Raw genomic sequence first — 19683 nt, 5'->3', positions numbered from 1 at the left:
CCAGAAAAAATTGATATTAACCTTTGTACCTAGGGCATGCCACAATGTTTATACTCAAGTTGTTATTCAAACTCACTGGACTGAGGAGAACTGGGGTTAATACTCTGATGGCAATGACGGAATTGGTAGCGGATTCCAGAATCAAGGAACTGCATGATCCCATCATGCCCAGGAATGAATGAAATAAAAAACAGACAAAATGTAAATCTGTTTTTCATGCTTTTTGATAACCAAATGAGGAACTTCAGAAGGAGTTACAGGTTCTGAAGAATCAGAGGACTGACATATCCCATCTGTTGGAGCATAGTCTGATTACCAGATGACAGGCTACTCTAGGGTAGGTCTTTTCCTTCCTCTCTTTTATTGCAGTTGTATTACGTATCAATATTTGTGTAGAATATTTAAACACTTACAGTGCAATAGCTTGGGAGAAGGAAGAGACCAGCTTGAACACTCAGGTACAAGTACAAGTTGAAGCTGGATCTCTTGCAAACTAAACATATACTGCAACCATAGGAGCTATAAGATCAGTATCCAGGCTAGTAATAAGTTTTTTTTTGTTTTTTTTTTTCTTGCTCTGTTGTTAAAGTTGGCCAACATCTGAATTTTATGACTGAGATGATTAAAAACTTTTTTTTAAATTTGTATTTTTATTATTGTCAGTGTACTGTTCTGTTACACTTCCATCATCTGAGGAGATAATTAAGGAAAAAATCTAAGTGCCAAGCAATAAATTATCATGATGATAATACCAGGAGTTGGCTTGGAGCAGGGGCAGGACCAAGACAAGCATCCCACCCAGGTGGAGCTGTGCGGGGAGTGCAGAAAGACAGTGGCAGAAGTGTCCAGAACAGAGCTGGATTAAAGCGCTTTTGCAGATCTTGTCTGTAGCTGGTAAAGCCAAGAAATATTTGTTTACTTCTCCATAATCCCAAACTCAAAAATGTCTCACTGAGCCCAAACACTGCAGAAGTGTTTTCACATGCATTGTGAAACACTGGGAAAAACACAGAGCACTTGAAGGAGAGGAGAGGGCATGTCTAGCCCTTGGAACAAAATGGCATTGAAGCTTGCAGCTGCTGCTCTTTCACAATTAGTAGAAGAAGGTGTCTTCAAGTGACATCAGAGAAGAAATGTTCTAACACAGTAAAATAGATTTTCATATCTGCAGTTCTAAGTACTGTGTGCTAACTATAGGCAATGCAGCACTCACCACCATATTTCAGTTGCCTCTATGAATGCATATTTGCAAAGTCCTGTTAGTTAATAGGACATTCACAGACAAGAGGAAGAGGGAAGTAACAGTTTCCTTCTGAAGTGTTTACGTGAGGAACAGAGAACACAAATGAGTGATTTAGTGAGAAGTAGAATTACCTCTTTCCCCTTATGGGCCCCATTTTGTAATTGTCAGAGCCAGCCTGTTCTCTGAAGGCTCAAAGTACCATTGTGTCTTTTTCTCTGGACCCAGATAATTTTTGCCAAGAAAATATTCAGCTGAGCCACTTGAGATTGATGAGATTTCTGAGTCTTGTCCTGAAGAGATGCAGCTGCTGTACTTGGTGAACAGAAATCGGACAATCTTACTTTGATAAGCAAAGGTAGTCCAGGCTTCTGGGAAAAAATAATTTCCATAGCTCATTGGCTTCCAAACGCTTCACTAATAAATATAGATCTGAATTTTACTTGTTTTATACTCAGAACAGATGGCCTGGTAAGGCCTATGGATGTTTAACTGAGCTCTGTCTTTACCACAACATTTGCACTAGGGTAACAATTAGTGCAGAGCCATGTGGACATTTTGAGTTCTGATTCTGGCAGCAGTGACCTTTATTTTCAGTGTCCTAGAAGGATTCTCCTTTTCCCTCTTCACAAGCCAACACCCAGAGCCTTGACGAGTGCCCCTACCCATAGCCTAAGTTCAGTATATCTGCTAGAAATGAAGAAGTGTGATAACGTTTCTACTTTTCTCTGATCAGTAGCCTTGAATGGTTCCTTACCTAATCTGAACACAGCACACTCCAAAGAAACACCAGTAAGTATGATGTAAATGCAAAAAAACTTAATATACTTTATCCCAGTATGAATGTAACTCATTACTGCATGTAGTTAAATTTTATCCTCCTCCAGAAGAGTGAAGTAAACTGGAAACCAATGTTCTCAGAGGAGATTCATAAAGATAATCACTAGAGACAACAAAGGAAAATGTCTTAAATACACCAGGGAACCACCTGCACTGTGGTGCTTTATTACAGCAAGTGCTAGTAAGGTGTCTAAACCAACTTGTCAAGAATCAGAATATCTGAATTACCTCACAGCTTTGTGACATATCCTCAGAGTATTAGACATATTATAGATCAAAGCTATTTTAACAAAATGTGTGCCTGAAGTAGTGCTGCTTTGGGGATAATTGTACAAGTACAATAGGTATATCTGATTAGCTACTTAATCATGTAACACTGGAAAACGTTTTGGGCTTGCTCTTACCTTTTTGCTGCAAATGGAATTGCTTGACTGTGTGCTACATTGCTAAAGTTGGAGCAAAATTAACTCCTATTGCTTAAACAAACAGTAAGCTGCTCTTGGAGTAGAGTGATCTGATTTTTGTCCTCTGTCAGTGAGAGTTTTCAGGTGACCATGACATGCTGTGTGGTGATAACCACAAAGTGCTAGTTGGACATGGGTTTGTTAACAGGATGGCAGTTAAATGAAACTGCCCTTCCTTTTCCTACTACAGATACTTCTACTACCTCTATCTCCAGCAGATGAAAAGATAATTTTAAATATTTTTACAAAAATACTTCACTACCACGAGGCAGAGTTCTGAAAACTGGGAAGAGAGCAGCATAGAAGTAACAATGGTGAAAGCATGAAAAAGGATTAGGCAAAACCAACATATTAAAATTTGTTTAGAGCTAATACAAGGTGCATGCACACAAATGAGATAAAAAAATGCATTTTTCATAGGATGTTTAACTGAATGTGCCTCTGGGACGTATCTCAGTCATTCCTCTTGCACAGTCTGGGCTATGGAGTTTTACTGGGGATTTCAATTCAATCTCTTTTCCCAGACTGTTACAGATATGATATGAAAAAAGCATTGCCTTACATCGTGCTGCCATTTAATCGATGAAGTATTATCTTTCTTTTAGCATTTGGCTACCATCCCAGGAAAAGCACACAGATATGGGAAACATTTGCAAAATAAAGGAGAAACCTTGGAGGAGTTGATTCAAATAAGCTAAACTGAATTATTTTCTGCGAGAATCTTAGAAACTCTGCCCGCATAAATTCAGACAACTTTAACGCTTAGGATCTGGCTGGATGTTTTTACTTTAGATACAAATAGCATGTGCAAATAAATCCAGTGCAAGTTTTTTAATTAGCTATCTGGACAACAATGGCAATGAAAACACAATCCCTCAGCACATTAGCAGATTGCATGTACATACAGCAATCAGTTAGTCAGAGTCCCTAGGTGCTCTGGTTCTCAGCTCACAATAAAACCCAGACTGCCAGATCCTTACTAAGTTGTTTCTCCTGTTGCAGTCACGCCTGATACTTCTTACCTGAGAATACTCTGGATCTCCTCAGTGTTGTTAATTTTACAGTTACTGCCTTTTGTAGGGTAATTAAAAATATCCAGGGTCTTGAACTATGTGCTCATAGATTTGCACTTATTTGCACTCCAAGACTGCATAGACATCCTCACCTGTAACATCAGCAATTCCAAAGAAAAATTCTAAACTTGTGTCTAAGATAAAAAATGAAGTAAGACCACTCAATTCACTATCATTGTTTTTTGTATTGTTGCCAAAGAAGACAGAATGAAGTGTTCTGTATTTTCTGCAAATTAAGATTGGAAAGCAGAAAAATGTTTTCTTGTTCTTTCTGAGGTCATCTGTCCCATCACAAATTCCATTTAAACAGGCTGTGAGAACGCTGGTGTAACAATCAGAAAGAAATGGAACCTACAATCATCCCCATTTCAATCAAACATTTTAATTCAAAAGTAGAAAACTGCAGTATATGAAGATATGGAAATTCTGCTCCTGCATATCAGATAACCAGCTCATAAGGGTGCTACATCTGCTATATGCAGGGGGAAAGGATGGGCCATAAATGCAGAGGGAACTGCCAGCGTACTAAGTAGCAAATTTCCATGAGTGTCCACAGATTTCTATCAGTCTGCAAATGCGGACTTCCTCTGAGCACAGCTTCTGACATTCAGATCCAAAATAACGGTCAAGAGACCATTTACATTGATTTTCATCAGCAACAAGTGGCTTTAAATTACCACAGTGGCATTGGCATATGATGAAAGCCTCAGAGTCAATCAGGAAGAAGCAGGAAATAATCAGTAATTTCTAGGAGTCTTAAAAATAAAATAAAAAAAGAGGATGAGTTTAGCAGGAAGGTCCATGGAACTTGACATGGTGAAGGATAATCATCCCCCCCCTTGGCTACCCCTCACAGTAGGAACAAGACTTTCAGAAAGGATTAGAATAAACAAAGCAGAAAAAGCACAAACACAGAAAACAAACAGCCAAAATCTACCTCAACACTTCAACACTTCAGTAGAAGTATGCTAATAAACAGTAAGAGAAACTAGTCACCCAATAAATGTCAGAAGTAACATTTTTAATTGGAAAAAAAATATGACAGAACTTGTGGTTATTTTATCTGAAAACAGATTCTAAGAAATCAAAAGACTGAAAAAGAACAAAGGATTACTCATTAACGAAAGGCAAGTTAGAATGCCGTGGTGGTTTAACATGGCTGGGCAGCTAAGCACCATCATGGCGCTTTCTCACTCTCTCTCCTCAACAGAACAGGGGAAAAAAATGATTAAACAAAAGCTTGTGGGTTGAGACAAGGACAGGGAGCTCACTCACCAATTACTGTCATGGGCAAAACAGTCTCAGCATAAGGGAGATTAATGTAATTTATTACCTATTGATAAAAGACTAGAGCAGTGAGAACTCGAAGCCAACAAAAAACTCCTTCCCCCATCCACCCTCCAGTACCTCCTCCCTCTGTGTGGCACAGGAGAATGGGGTCCACAGTCAGCCTGTAATACTTCATCATCTGCTGCTCTTTCCTCCTAGCTTTCTTGCTCCAGTGTGGGGTCCCTCCCCTGGGATGCTGTCCCTCCCGAACAGATCCTGCATGGGCTTCCCACAGGCAGCAGCTCTTCAAGCACTGCTCCCACACAGCTCCATACCACGGGGTCCGTCCCCCAGGAGCAAACTGCTCCAGCATGGGTCCCCCACGGGCAGCAGCTCCTCCCAGGTCCCTTGCTCCTGCATGGGCTCCTCTCCACGGGCTGCAGCTCTGGCCCAGGAGCTCCTGTGGGGGCTCTCTGTGGGCCACAGCCTCCTCCAGGCCACATCCACCTGCTCCACCAGGGGCTCCTCCATGGGCTGCAGCGTGGAGATCTGCTCCATGTGGGACCCATGGGCTGCAGGGGGACAGCCTGCTCCACCAGGGGCCTCTCCACAGGCTGCAGGAGAACTGCTGCTGCATGCCTGGAGCATCTCCTGCCTTCCTGCTGCTCTGACCTGAGGGGCTGTAGGGCTGTCTCTCTCTTATTTCTCATTCCTTTCTCCCACCAGCTGCTGTTGTGTAGCAGTTTATTTCCCTTTCTTGAATCTGCTCTCGCAGTGGCCCAACCAGTATCACTCGTGGCTTGGCTCTGACCAGCAGCAGGTCCCTTTTGGAGCCAGCTGGAGCTGGCTCTGATCTGACACTGGAGCTGCTGTGATCTGCTGAGGCAACCCTGCAGCCCCCTGCTACCAAAACTTTGCCGTGTAAGCCCAATACAAATGCAAACAAAAACCATTTCATGGCCTCTTACATTATCTTACCTTGTTAGTGCATTGGCCTTTTCCAAAGATATAATCTTCTGGACAGGCTTTCAATTCCCACTGTAAATTTCACTGTATGTGACATATATTCATTGGCTGGAAGACAAGATCCTAACCTTGGGATGTGAACACACCAAAAGAGAAAAGGGACAGAGCACTAATCTTCAATATCCCTAGCTTCCCAGAAGCTCCTCTAGTCTCATTGGCATTGATGTAAAACAAGAGCAATGTCAGGTAATGACAAGCCAGTGTCATGTACTCCAAACTATTAACATCAAACAACCCTACTGCTCACAGTAAAGCACCACGCATTCCTAATAGAGTGCTTGCTGGTTGATATTGATTGCACTGGAAATGAGGAACAACAAAAGGAAATGGAAATAATATTCAGTTCAAAGATACTGTCAGCCAATGAATAAGGAATGTTATAAATGAAGTCTCATCTCAATCTGAATTTAGTAATATTTATAAAAGAATATTTACAAATGGTATAAAAGGCAAGTAAACAGTGCTGGGTGTGCGGGGAGTCTACACTCCACCAACACGCACACACGAACATCAAACATTCTAAACATATAGAACATTGCTTTACATACTAAACCCAAGTATGCCTATACATGCGTACAATCAGAAAAGGTAACAAACAATCTTTTAAGTTCCATGACTTACTAAACCCAAGTACACCTATACATATGTACAATCAGAAAAGGTAACAAACAGTCCTTTAAGTTCCATGACTTAACAGTTTCCATTTTCCATTCCTTTTCTTGACTACAAACAAGTCTCCATTTTCCATTCCTTTTCTTGACTACAAACAAGTCTCCATTTTCCATTCCTTTTGAGCAATATGCCTTGCTTTAAGTTGTCAAGCAACTCGGTCTTCAGGCCTTATGTATCCCGTTCTTCCCAAATCAAAGAAAAGCATATCCATCTGCCTTTCAAGGCCAATAGGGCCTGTGTCAAAAGGCACATCCAGGTCATCAGGGGGCATAACAGCAAAAGCCTTCGATGGCAGTAGCGGCAGAGGGGCCGCTGGCATAGCAGTCAGATCAGTAAATGAGCCCGCAGTTCCCTCACTTTCTGGCAAACCACACGTTTCTGACTGTGGTCCCACATGGCTCTTTGAGGCCTCAGAGATTGCTCACCAGGTGCCAACCAATTCCACTGCAACCTTGTTGTTTTTAGTTGCAGAGTCCCACACCTTGACCTCAGTTTGGTCCCATATTTCAGGATCATAAACTGTCCGATTGTTAATAAGGAGAATAAGCTGTAAGGTCACCAGGACAGTCTTTGTTTCTAAGGACGTATGATTCCCCATAATGCACAACTGCTTACCAGCGAGGGGTGAGGGGCAGTTGTGTGCGCGGGTCCACTTCTCTCAGCTTGAGCTTCTTCCCAGCTCTGGTGCACCCATTTCCAGCCACTTTCTGTATGCGCTTCCCTGAGCGGTTTGCTGAGTTTGGCCGAACCCATCTTCATGAGGCAATCAATGTGCCTGTTCCCGTCCTGGTCTCCGTTCCACTAGCCTGTTCCTCTTCTTCTTTCTGCCTACCCATTGACGATATAACTTCATTACATCGTGTTGCCTTTTTTTTTTTTTTTTTAATCCTGAGGACAGGCTCCCCTCTTACACCCTTCACCCCATAGCAGTTCTTTTGAAAAGAACTTTTCATTGGTCAAACAACTTTGAATATAACAACAGCAAACACCCAGAAATTTCCATGCCTTAACGGCTGGAGAACAAGCAACCAGAGACTGCATGGAGTTTCCTGAATCACCCTTCTTTGTTCCCTCTAAAATCTTTTGCATTCATGATGGCCTCATGTTTAAGAGTCTAATGTTATCATCAACCACGGGGCTTTCTGACCCCCATGGCCACCCTCCCAAATGTCCCTCTTCTTTATTAATATCAACCATTTTCTCAACACGAATTACCACTCCATATATAACAAGGAACAACCAAATGCACGTTGACATTTACATGCATTTGTCTTTCTGTGCTTATCAGGCCTGCTCCGTCATCATGCCACAGGTAGCAGTCTGCAGTGAAGATGAAAACGGTGGTTTTTTGTTTGTTTGTTTTTGTTTTTTTGTTTGTTTATTTTTTATTGTTTGTTTGTTTTGTTGTTTGTTTGTTTGTTTTGTTGCTTGTTCATTTGTTTTTTTTTTTTTTTTTTTTTTTTAGCTGGCACAGCAGTGTCCTTCATCACCCTAGTTATTCACTAAAATAGATCACTGATTTTTTTTGCCTTAGAACAAACCCTATCTTGGTCAAAAAAAAAAAAAAAAAAAAAAAAAGGCAGTGGAGTAACGTCTCAGCTGTGACATTAGTTATTGCATCTCCTCTGTCTAAGCATGTTAGGAAGATGAAGAAAGTGGAGGTGTGAAACATGCTGAGCTGAGGCTGCAGGACTGAGCTCTCTGCTGCACCTCTTGTTCCCAGGCTTTCCCTGGCAATGCATCAGTGGCTCATCCATAAGTGGAGCTTGATTTGCACTCATCTCCAGGTTTCCTTCAAAAGTAAGTGGTAGCACAAGTGAAGGGGATGATCTGATCTCCAACAAGCTTCTAGCTAGGACTGGTATGGAAGAAAGGGCAACCTGAGCATATAGGAAAATACTAGGGATAGCTCTTTTCCCGCCACAAAGACTCAACATCAGCAGTGACCACAGCAATGTTACAGAGGTTTTAAACAAATAATTGCCTGGAAGCACCCTTAACAACTTCTCCATCAGCATGCCTAATCCTTTGAAATAATTTGATCTTTTTTTTTGTCACTTACTAATTGTAAGTGACAGGAAGTAGGTATTCCTAATACCTTCCAAAGCCTATAGTAACATTTTTTCTGAGACAGATACACCCCAAAGAAAGCAGTCCATGGCCTGGTGACTGAAGCAGCAACCTGGGATATAGGAAACTGCTCTTTAAAATAACATAAATGAGGTCTGATCATTCGTTTCCAAAGGGGATTCCAATGTTTGTCCTGCACTTACTCAAAGACAAGTAATTCTCTTGCAGCATTTGTTATCTTACATGAAGCAAAGAGGCAGGAGAAGCCTTCAGGAATCTATATAACACAAACCCCAGGTTATGCTCTGAGAACAGCGAAGATCATTTATTTCACGTTAGAACTGAGTTCTCTCCCTGCTCACCATGTACCTGTCAGGAGCACAAACCCAGCCACAAGATGAACTTCCCGAAAATAGAACCGAAGACATAAAAATCATCTAAATTACAGAAAGTGACTTTCAGCGAACAAGAATACCTGCCTTTCAGCAAATACAAGAGCTGTATGTGTGCATTTGACACATTGCAATACAAGGGAGGAGTGTCTCATCTAACTGTTTACTGTCATTCCCTCAACGCTCTGCTTAAACCAGGAGAGCATTTCAAAAGCTGTGTTAACATACTAATAGACAGGGTTAGTCACACAAAATGGCTCCAGCCTGTGACAGGCAGATTAAATGAGAGAGCATTCAATTGACCCACTCCAGTTTTGTGGTGGCAGGGAGTGCTGACTGGCTGTCCCTGCCATGGGGGCGGCAGGGCCCTGAAGGGCTGCATCACAGGCTGGGGGAAACACTGATGGGAACAAGACAGGCCTGAAGCAAACCACAAACCTCATCATGCTCTCATCATCCCTTGAGAAACTTCTGCCCCAAAGAGACTGACCCTGCCCAAGTCCCATGACTCCACATCAACCCTCGGGCCTTCAGCCCCTGCCCCATTGAGGCCACCAGCAGGGCCAGGTTACTGCTCCCCACTGCCCGGCGGTGCCAGCCATGGGCCTGCTGAGCCATGGCCCTATGGCCATCCCCAGGGCTGTGTCCGGCTCCAGTTCCCCTCTGCAGGGTCTCATCCAGACCCACTTCACCCTGACACCTGCACTGCCTCTGCTCCTTGCCACTTTAACACATTTGCTGTGTAGAAATGCTTTTGTTTTGTGTTGCAAAGTGCCAAATCCTAATGTGACCCCAAACCACACACCATCAATTTCTGTGTTGCTTTCCCTACACTTGTTTGCACTCTAAAATTCTAAATTTGCACAGGAACAAACAAACAAAGAAACAAACACAAAATATTTCTTAATGTCTGTAGTCATCTTGGTCTATGTTACCTGAAAAAAGCCACTCGTGCATATGTGATGACATTGCTATCTCTTATTGAATAGAAAAATATCAGTATTCTTGTTTTTAAAACACTTACAAACTGTTTCTAAGCATGAAAATAAATGAACTACATGCTATCAGATCCTCTAACATCTTTTCATCTGTGGGAACCAAACGTGGTGACAGCAGATCTTTTGTAGGTTCATATTTCGTACTTCCTTACTGCTTGCAGCATGCTGCACCAGTCTCTCTAACAGCTGGTTGATAACTGAATATCTCAATGAGAAAACTTTATCAAATTAATAGGTCATTCAAGAAACAGGAAAAAACATTTCAAAAGACTTGAATCTGATAAAATGTGAGTTTTGAATGGTATCATAGCTGCCTGACCTCGTGGAACCCTATACCTGGTCCTGTATGTTAAGCTTATACACCAGTTCCCAACCTCTGTAAAAGAAAATAGCTGTTAACGTAGAAAATGATGATGAAATGCAATGCTTAAAATAAAGTTGAAAGATTCATACAGCTACATATATTAGCACTGTAGTATTTATTTCCTTACATGTCTTGTAATGTAAATGTACTTCTATATTGTACCACTACTGTTATTATAGTATTTAACTGCTGCATTAATCATAAATGTGGGCCCTCCAGATGTCCTCAGAGAAAGCTGAAATGTAATAGGAGACAACTGGCCTAATGTTTCTGCCAACCAGTGCCAAAGGCCAAATCTTTCTCTGGTGTAAATCTAAGTAAATTAAGCACTGTCAATTTAACCCACCTGGAAATCTGTGTAACTGCTTCTCCCTTAAACAGTCCACCCAACATTTCAGCATTTACCACAGCTGAAAAGGGGCTTGGTGTTTTGCATCAGTTTGTAACAAGCCTGTTGCTTTTGAGGGCATTCATCAGTAGAGAAAAATTTATATATGTATGATATGGCTGTAGTATATAAACATACACGTTTCTTTTCAATAAATATTCTGATATGGGATCTATATTGCCCTTACCACAGTCATATATCTAAATTACATTTGCTTTGCTCATGTACTTCCTGAGCAGTTTAATAACTTGGGAAATAGTATTTATGAGAACTGCAGAGGTTTATTGGTCTTGTTACAAGTCCTTAACAACACCTGCTTAAAGAGAAAAGTATAAAACCTTCACAGGCACTATGTCTTGAAATGTACATGTTGCAGGAAAAGACAATTTTTTTCTTAACATTATCAGCACAGAAGAGTGAGGGTTCAGAAACATTATTTTATACCATATCACACAATTATTATTTATGTAACCATCCATTTTCTAAACCCTGCTGTATTCTTTACGTGGATATTGCTCATCATCTAAACACAACCTTACAAGTGCATTTTTTCCTTTTGCCTACTTTTTATTTATTTTCATTTTAATCCAATTCAGTCATTTCAATTCTTTCAGTGGAGAAAAACAAATGGGTCCTGATAGTTACCTGTCCTGTTCTTTTTGCTCTGCAGGTAGTCCTGCTGCTGCACACCCAGGACTCCAGTGAGACACGTGAGCCTTGCACAGGAGAGAAGGACTGTCCTCTCCCACCAGCATCGCTCCTGATGAAGGGCTGCCTTTTCTCAGCTGTGTGTTTCCTTATGCTCTTTGGTTTTCCTCTACTGTCCAGTCATGATATAAGCGAGACTCACACTTATTTCAAGAGTCAGATCTGCAGATAGTTCTGACTTTCTTTTTGTATGTGTGTGCCTTAGGGGTTAGCATGTAGGGACCTCTAATTTGGATATTTGTAATTGCTTTTACCTGGGCTTTATCTTTTTACATTTGTAATCATCTTTTGTTCAAACTATTACAATAATAGCTAGGATGAGGACATATATCTAATCTATATAGTGCAATAACAGATTCTTAATACAATTTCATATGCTACTTGTTTTTTGATTGATGTTGTATCTTGAGTAGATGTCATCGTTCAACTGCCTTTGGAGATACAAACAATAGCTTTCATACTTGCCTCTATAAATTCAGAATCCATTTCATGCAGTTTAATATTCTCCCTTTAAAATAGAATATACTCAGATGGTTTGTGCTATTACATCTGCTATTAACACAGTATTTCTGGAGTGCTTCAGAGTTGTCTCTGGCTGTACATATGTGAAGTATTATTCTTTGTTCAGATTTTCCACTAACTGTTCTCCTTGAAATGTTCTGATCTTAATTCCTGGAATACTCAGATTCTGATTAATTATTGGAGTATTTGTGCTGGCAGCTGGACTGCGTCAGACACAGATTCCCTTCCCTCCATCACAATACCTGTTTAATTTAGAGGTTTACCATGTTTACCAGCTCCTGCTCACACATTTATTTTTTTTTTTTTAGTAATGAGCTGGGAATAACAACTGTTTGGACTGAATGTAAGCTCAGCCCTGCCTACAGAGCTTTGCAAATACATGTACATGATTTCCGTGGGAGTTGGGTACTTATTCTTTTTTAATCTGCAATGGTCTTCTATGCAAAGGTATAAAAATACCTTTGTAAATCTGATCAGTGCTGTGTTGCCAGCAATTAAAGACCTGTGGTCTGATAGGGGCAATGGAAACCATGGAAATGCAGTTCCTTTCAGAACCGACCAGGCTTCCAGAGATGAGGTGAAATAGACCCATACTCCTGATGTGTCCCTTTTCATTGATTTATCTGGCAGTTTGTCCTGAAACAACATTTGAACCTCTTATCTTTTTCCAACCACATTTAATTCAGGGATAAAAGTCTGAAATATATTAAATTTCTACACATTTTTGTGAGGAGAAGTGTGCGTGAGGGAAAGGCTGTTCCCTGGCCTGTCAGCAGCCTGCCCAGCGTAGGTCCTGCTGGCCAGGGGAGGGGGCAATGCAGGAGGCAGGGGTATTAAAAATGTGGAAAATAATTAGGGTATCACTGTGCTTGCAGTGGATACAGGAAGAAGCTGAAACTGTCAGAGTATTGGGGTAGGGTGTCATTGGGAATAGAAAGAGAGAGGCTGGTTGTTTAGGGAATATGTGGATGTTACAGTCATGCAAGGAATGAGTATAGGGGACATTAGACATATATGTGTATGAAAACCCCTAGTTCCACTGCTCATGGAAAAACTTGCTTATTGGGATTATGGGCAGCGAAACCTCTGGCAGTGGCTGGGCAGACCACCCGAGGTGCAGCCTTTACATGACAAGTGGGCTGGCTTCTTGTTGAAGGAGCTGCACATTTGGAGTGCTGAGGCCACATCGCTTGCTTTCTGCAGAGCTGTGGTGTAAGGGGATGGTCAAAGAAGACTGATGTTGACAACACAGCCACTGTTTTTAAGTGGCTTGTGGAGCTTGAATGACTAGTGAACAATATGCTCCCTCACATGCAACACATTCATTCTAAATCTGTAAGTTTTGTCTGGGGAATGATGTAAAGGTGTTTCTATGATTTGTTGGTTGCACAGCACTAACCCTGAAATGCTCACAGAGACCAGTGTTTCAAAAAGATAATCAACAGCTTGACACATTGAGGGAAAATAATTCCTGAAAAATCTTTTTATCATAAAAAAGGCATTCTGTGTCTCAGTACTTTTAACCAACAAGATTAAATATCCAATATAATCTCACTTAGAATTGGATTTTATATACAAATTTAAATTAAAATTGAGCTCATATTTATAGAAAAATGATTTATGCTCATGTATGACTTTGTTTTAACGGATTGCAACTTTTAGAACAGAAATGCATCGGGTGGGGGGAATAACAACCCAAATCCTCCAAGGTATTGCCAAAATACATTTTTATTTTTCAGAGTAAATTCTTCCAGATAATATTTCAAGTAGTTTAATCTGTTTCACTAGCTCTTGGAACACATTTATTTCATAAGAAGTAACTGTAAAAAAAAGGGTGGAGTTTTGTGCTGGAGGCTTGGTAAATCAAGATTTGCATTTATTTCATTTTATTATTATTATATTTTTCCCTACTAGTCAGTTGTGCAAATTCACTTAGAGATCTTAAAGCTAAATCTTTTCTCGCTCATAACTCATGACCCAGGATGAAAATATTGCAGATGCAGGTTACTGTCATTCACACTCGGTGAGACTAACACAAAATGAGTGCAGAATTGACTGAGAAGCAGTATTCAAGCCACAGTATGTATAGAGTGATGGTTAAGTATCAAAGTGCAAGAAGGTATCTATTGGGTTCTGCAAGACCTGCATGGGGTCAGTATTTTTGTTAATTACTGGGGTGGTGGAGTAGATGTTGAAGGACTAGCATTCAAAATGAAATGGCTATGGGAAAGAGATCTGAAAAATCAACAATTCAACAACAATACATGTAAATGGTGCATAGAAATAATGACCAGCATAGACTGGAAGCATTAAAACTTAAGTAACAGTTTTGCAGAAAATAATTTGGCATTAATAGCATGTGACAAGCTGAACATGAATCAACAGTGCTTTAAGGTAGCAAGCACCTGCCTAGAACCTAAATGCATAGGAGATTCTTATGTAAGATGAAGAAAATAATCATGCTGCTCTGCATGCTATATTAGCACATTTTCTGTGTCATTGTGTCTGATTTTGGGCACCATACTTCAAAAAAAGTGGATTAACGAGACAGTGTGGAGCAAGTAGATTAATGATTAAGAACACATTTTTATCATTAATTTTAATGGGCACCATATGGCTCTGAATTCATATTGATTAAAAAGGTGGGTTTTGTTTTGTTCTGGTTTTGTTTTCCAAAATCCTTTTTTTTGACAGTGAGTCCACTTTCAATTGCAATGTTAAGGAGAGGGAAAACCCATAGTATATTTGGGTAGGAGACTGCTTTGTTGAACTGAGGTAAAGATGAATGGAAAGAAAAAAATGAAGGGTGGAAGACCTGGCAGGTATTGCCTGAGGGAAGAAAGGTGAAGGAAAAAACAAACTCACATGGGCAGCCAGGACAGAGCTAAACCTGCCCTTGCAGAACTGCGGACAGTTCCAGGGAAAAATGTGAAACTTGTTAGTTTTCCAGGCAAGGAACTGAGTAACTACCAAACAGTTCTTAGAGATAATAATCAAGATACTTTCAGCTGAGATTCAGTATGTCAGGTTGATGGTTGGAGTTGTTGATCTTGAAAGTCTTTTCCAACCTGGATGACTCTATGTTTCCTTGTAATTAGACTGTTATTTTCAGACCAAATAATGGTCGCTGGGTAAAAAGCTCGTGCACAATACAGCAAGGCATGAGCAGAGTTAACATTTGTACAGCTGGTAGTAAAAGCAAAACAAAAGGCTAGTCAACATTTCTCTGGATTATTTGTAAAGTGAAAATACTTCTTGTGAAAAATGCTAGATAAAGAGCCCAGTAGCAAAGTCTCCATTGATTTCAGTGGAGCTGAGTCAGTTTCTGAGCTGAGGATGCAACCAAACCCAAAGTACAGATCAAGACGAGATCTTCTGTGCTGCCTGCCAGAGGTTTAGGGCTGACAGAGACTGACTGACCTTTTCAGTCCTTGCCATCTCTAATAAGACCGCCAACAATAAGGATATCTAGGGATCAAAATACCCATCTGCTTTGTATTACACTGAGAAAAACAGCTGCCTAGATGCTATTTACAAAGAAATGTGTTTAACCTAGAGCTAAACATTTTCCCAAATGCAATAGCTACAGAGGAAGGGTTGTCATTTCCTTTTCAAAGAGAAAGGTGGTCAGTTTTTAATGGAGAAATGTGCCTTGAGTGCTATGTGCAGAAGCAGGATTACCTGGCTGCATAACAGGTGAGATGGGCAGGAGCTATCTGGACCTGCTTTGAACAGGGGTTTCGGCTGGATGGCATCCAGAGGCCCCTTCCAGCCTAATTATCCAGTGAATTTCTGAACTGGTGCTTCTGGAGAGCATTATCTCTGTTTACTCTGGCCCCATGCACAGGATGCAGACGATATGACACCCGGGGGCTAGCAGCCAGCAATCGCCTCTGCTGCAGCAACTTGGTCTGTAATGGCCCCAGAGTGTCTCCTGCCCGCCGCATGGACCTAGGCACTAGGACCCCAGCCTTTTTAATTCTAACAGGCGTAGCACAGTGCCCACTCTTCAGATCACTAGTTCATTTCCAGCATTTAGAACAGATGGAACAATGCAACTTGAAAGTTGATTTGAACTGTGACTATTCACTAGTAAGAGCAAACCTCTTTGGTGAGCCGGAGAAATTAAACTCTGACACAAACGTCAAATTAACAAAACGGAGAGGATTTTAGCAGCTCCAAGCATGTACATTTTAAGGTTATTTAAGGTTATTTTCATTTTTCTTCATGTACATCCTTTCCTTCTAAAGGTAATAAAGTGCAAGGTTAAGTTGTCTCAGATAAGACCTCAAACAGAAAGGACTGGTAGCATTCCATTGCTTTGAAAGGCAGAATAGCTTTGAAAAAGCAAACTTTGATAAAGTTTGAAATCCAGGGCACCTTGCCTCTCTCTAGTAGCTTCTGCATGGACACCTAATAGGAAGTCCATTTGGAATCCAGAAACTGGCACACTTGCTTGGAAAGGAAGCCCAATAATTCTTCTTTTAATCAACCCTTCCCTTTATAAAATGCTAGGAAGCTGAGGAAAAGGATATTTCATTTTAAACAAATCTCACTTTCCTCAAAATCTTAGTGAATGTATATTCTTCTGTGCTATTGTAAATAATTTTGAATCATTAAAACTGTAGGAAATGTTAGAGCAGAACTAAGAAAAACAAAATATAAATTAGTGTTTCTATTCTGTAATATTGTTCTTATATTTCTTTAAGCTTTCAAATATCTGCAGTGACTGGGTTTTTCTCTGGTGTCACATGAAACAGTTCTATAAACATGGGGCATTTCAAAAAGCTTCTGTCTCCCTGGACCTGAAGAGTCATTCCCTGTGTTTACGCTGTGCGTCTGTTGAATCTGATAAAGAATAGGGCTGTGTTGTTCCATCTTGATGGGCAATGGCTTTAATTTTCCTAGTGAAATATGATCTTTTAGGCAGTAAGCACAGAGTATTGTGTAGGCATTGTTGCCAAGAGATGCTTAGAAAATAGGGAAGAGGGAAGGAGTTGTATTCTTATTTCCTGGATTAAGGAAAACACTACCATGAAGGCTCTCAAACAGACAGATTGCTCTGGTATATTTAGCAGTATTTTCTGCCCAGTGGAAAGACAACACGTGGTGATTCTCCACAGCTTGTACACAGAATTTTACAAAATAATTTTACTACTTCTTGAAGGAGTCCAAGGAATTACAGCACTAGCCCATTTTTAGTAAACTAAGTCAAAATAAGAAAAGATGTAAGCTGAGCTGCTGTTCCACAAGTGGAGGCATTGGCATGGCACAGCAAACAGCTCCACTTCTGCAGCCGTAGAAGAGGAGTCATCCAAACAACTTAACACCCTCCACCTCTAGAGGAAATGTATTCAAATGCAATGTTAATCAGAAAGCTTCTCCCCCAACCTGACCTCTTTCTCTTGATTAATTCAGTCTGAGAAACGGAGCCAGTTTGTTTTTCCTGCCCAGCCCAACCTCCTATTTCCTATTCAATTTCTAAATGTGTCAAATATAATTAAAACTGGCAGAGGCCAAGATTAAATCAAGCAAACTGTAATCATTGCTTGTGCTGTTGGGTAGATGCAAAGCATTCACCATAAAAGGCTTTTAAATAAATGAATTCAGCTATTACTGCATGGTAGCACTGAAACCTTGCTCCGAGTGCCTTAACTTTTCAGGGACACTGTCAGGGCAGCTTAGATTCAAGACCTAAAACATGGCTTGGGATCTCAAATTGCCTTAGGGAATTGGCTACCTAACTTCCACTGAAAGTTAAAGTGCGGCAGGAGGTGAATTGACTTTCAGCAGGAACTAGATGCCTTTGAAAAGCCTATTCATATCCTTGTAAACACAGGACTGTGCCCTTTGCAGAGATAAATGAGTGTAACTCTGTCAGCGCCTACCTACCCACACAGCAAAGCAGTCAATGAACAAATTTTACAAAACCTAAGACTGTCCTGAGAGCTACCTTTACTTAAACTATTAGATCATATTTTCTTTAGCCTTAAATATTTCCTTTTATCGTGCAATAATGATAATTTACAATACTAATATTATTACAGTGTGGCATAACTATAAACCCAACTTTCAAAAAAAGTTAATTTATTAAGGAGTATCAGTTTAAATCTTCTAGCTTGCAACTTGCTATTTAATCCAGTGGCATTAGAGGTACTCCTGACCTTTTAATTGCAAATTCAGAGCCTCAGTACATCCAAGATTTCACAGAAACATTTTTGCATTAAAAAAATAAAGTCCACATCTCATTAGCCATAAAGCAAATTCATATCAGGTAATGAGGAAACACGGTAATTTTGAAAGGTTTCTGTCTTGCCAGCTGATATTTTAGTTCTAAGCAATACAGAATTAAGATTTAAATTAGACATCTTTGAAAATAGATCCATGGCTACTTGACATTATTTCCTTTCATTCCTCATTTCCTCATTTAATTCCTCACTGCTTTCATTTGCTAGAAATGTGATGTTTCCTGTATATTTGGCACTCTTGTAACAAATTTTGCCTTTTTTTAGCACATGTATGCTTACATCTCCACATATTCAGTGTCTTTAAAATTCTGATGCTACATTATGAAATGAGCTTTTGAGGATTTCTGTCCAATACCTTTAGAAAAACAACTGTAGTAGTACCATTGGACAAAATTTTCCCTTTCCAAACTTGAGGTCTTCTTTTTAAATCCCTAATATTCTCCTAGAATTCCTCTGGCCACCCAAGGAAAGCATTCTGCATGGCTTCTTAAAGACAAAGTCAGAGGTGCTTCGGGGACAGCATGACTTCATGATAGAAGATGGCATGGTCACAGAATGTACCAGCCCTTCAGCTCTGGAATGGCAATTCACATCTGAACAGAAGTGATTAGCCAAAATTAGTGCACTTATTCCCTCTTTATCTTCAGTGGACATGAAACCAGACCACAAAACAACTGTAGACTGTCTTGCAACTGGCAGGCTCTGGTCATGAGAAAGCCAGAGCTTGAGAGAACAGAAGGTTGGGGCTGATGAGGAAAGGCAGAGCTATTGCACACCAAAAATCTCACTCAGCCTTGACCAAGGTTAAGACTGCATTTTATGGCCTTGCTTTCATAACTATAGATGTTTTCAGATCTATTGAATTTGATAAAGATTCCTCTGTGGTGATGGGCAACCAGGGGTTGGTATCACAAGGAATGGAAAGGAGCAGTATAAATGCTCTTGGGAGCAATGGAAACCACCTCCTATTGATCCACTGCTGGGATGTGTCATATTCGGAAAGATAAATATCTCTGCAGAATTGACTGTGCAGATTGTAATGTTGTACCTATTTCCATCAGTGTATATGTATTCCTTTCTCCTTCAATTTTCTTTTTCACCTATTTGCTATGAATGTTGCCTCGTGTTATTTTAGTTGTCTCACTGTGTACTGCTTAGACTTGTAGAACCAAATTTGAAAGCTAATTAGGTATGGAAGGATGAAGGTCAAAATCCTGTATGAAAGCCAGATCCTTCATTAATGATGACACAAAATGATAGAATAAATGGACTCAAGAAACTTACATGTTTTGGTTGTTTGTCTAAGAGGTTAATTGGGGCATTGCCTTGATCATCAGGGAAAGGGATTAACTTCTATCTACAGTGCTCAGCAAAATCTGACGTTTGCACCTAAGAACTCATAACTAGCA

General features: G+C 40.3%; 1 long non-coding RNA gene across 1 annotated transcript; it reads left to right on the top strand.

Annotated features, from left to right (window-relative positions):
* Positions 1-273: 273 nt before the first annotated feature.
* LOC311438403 lies at positions 274-19553 on the top strand. The gene is made up of 3 exons (XR_014694080.1): positions 274-337; positions 11467-11583; positions 18721-19553. It is a non-coding gene; the product is annotated as an uncharacterized lncRNA (long non-coding RNA).
* The last annotated feature ends 130 nt before the right edge of the window (positions 19554-19683 follow it).

Source organism: Aythya ferina (genome assembly GCF_964211825.1).
Source record: "Aythya ferina genome assembly, chromosome: 5".
Lineage (NCBI taxonomy): Eukaryota > Metazoa > Chordata > Aves > Anseriformes > Anatidae > Aythya > Aythya ferina.
The sequence above is the reverse complement of the archived record's forward strand: the minus strand, read 5'-3'. Positions and strand labels throughout refer to the sequence as shown.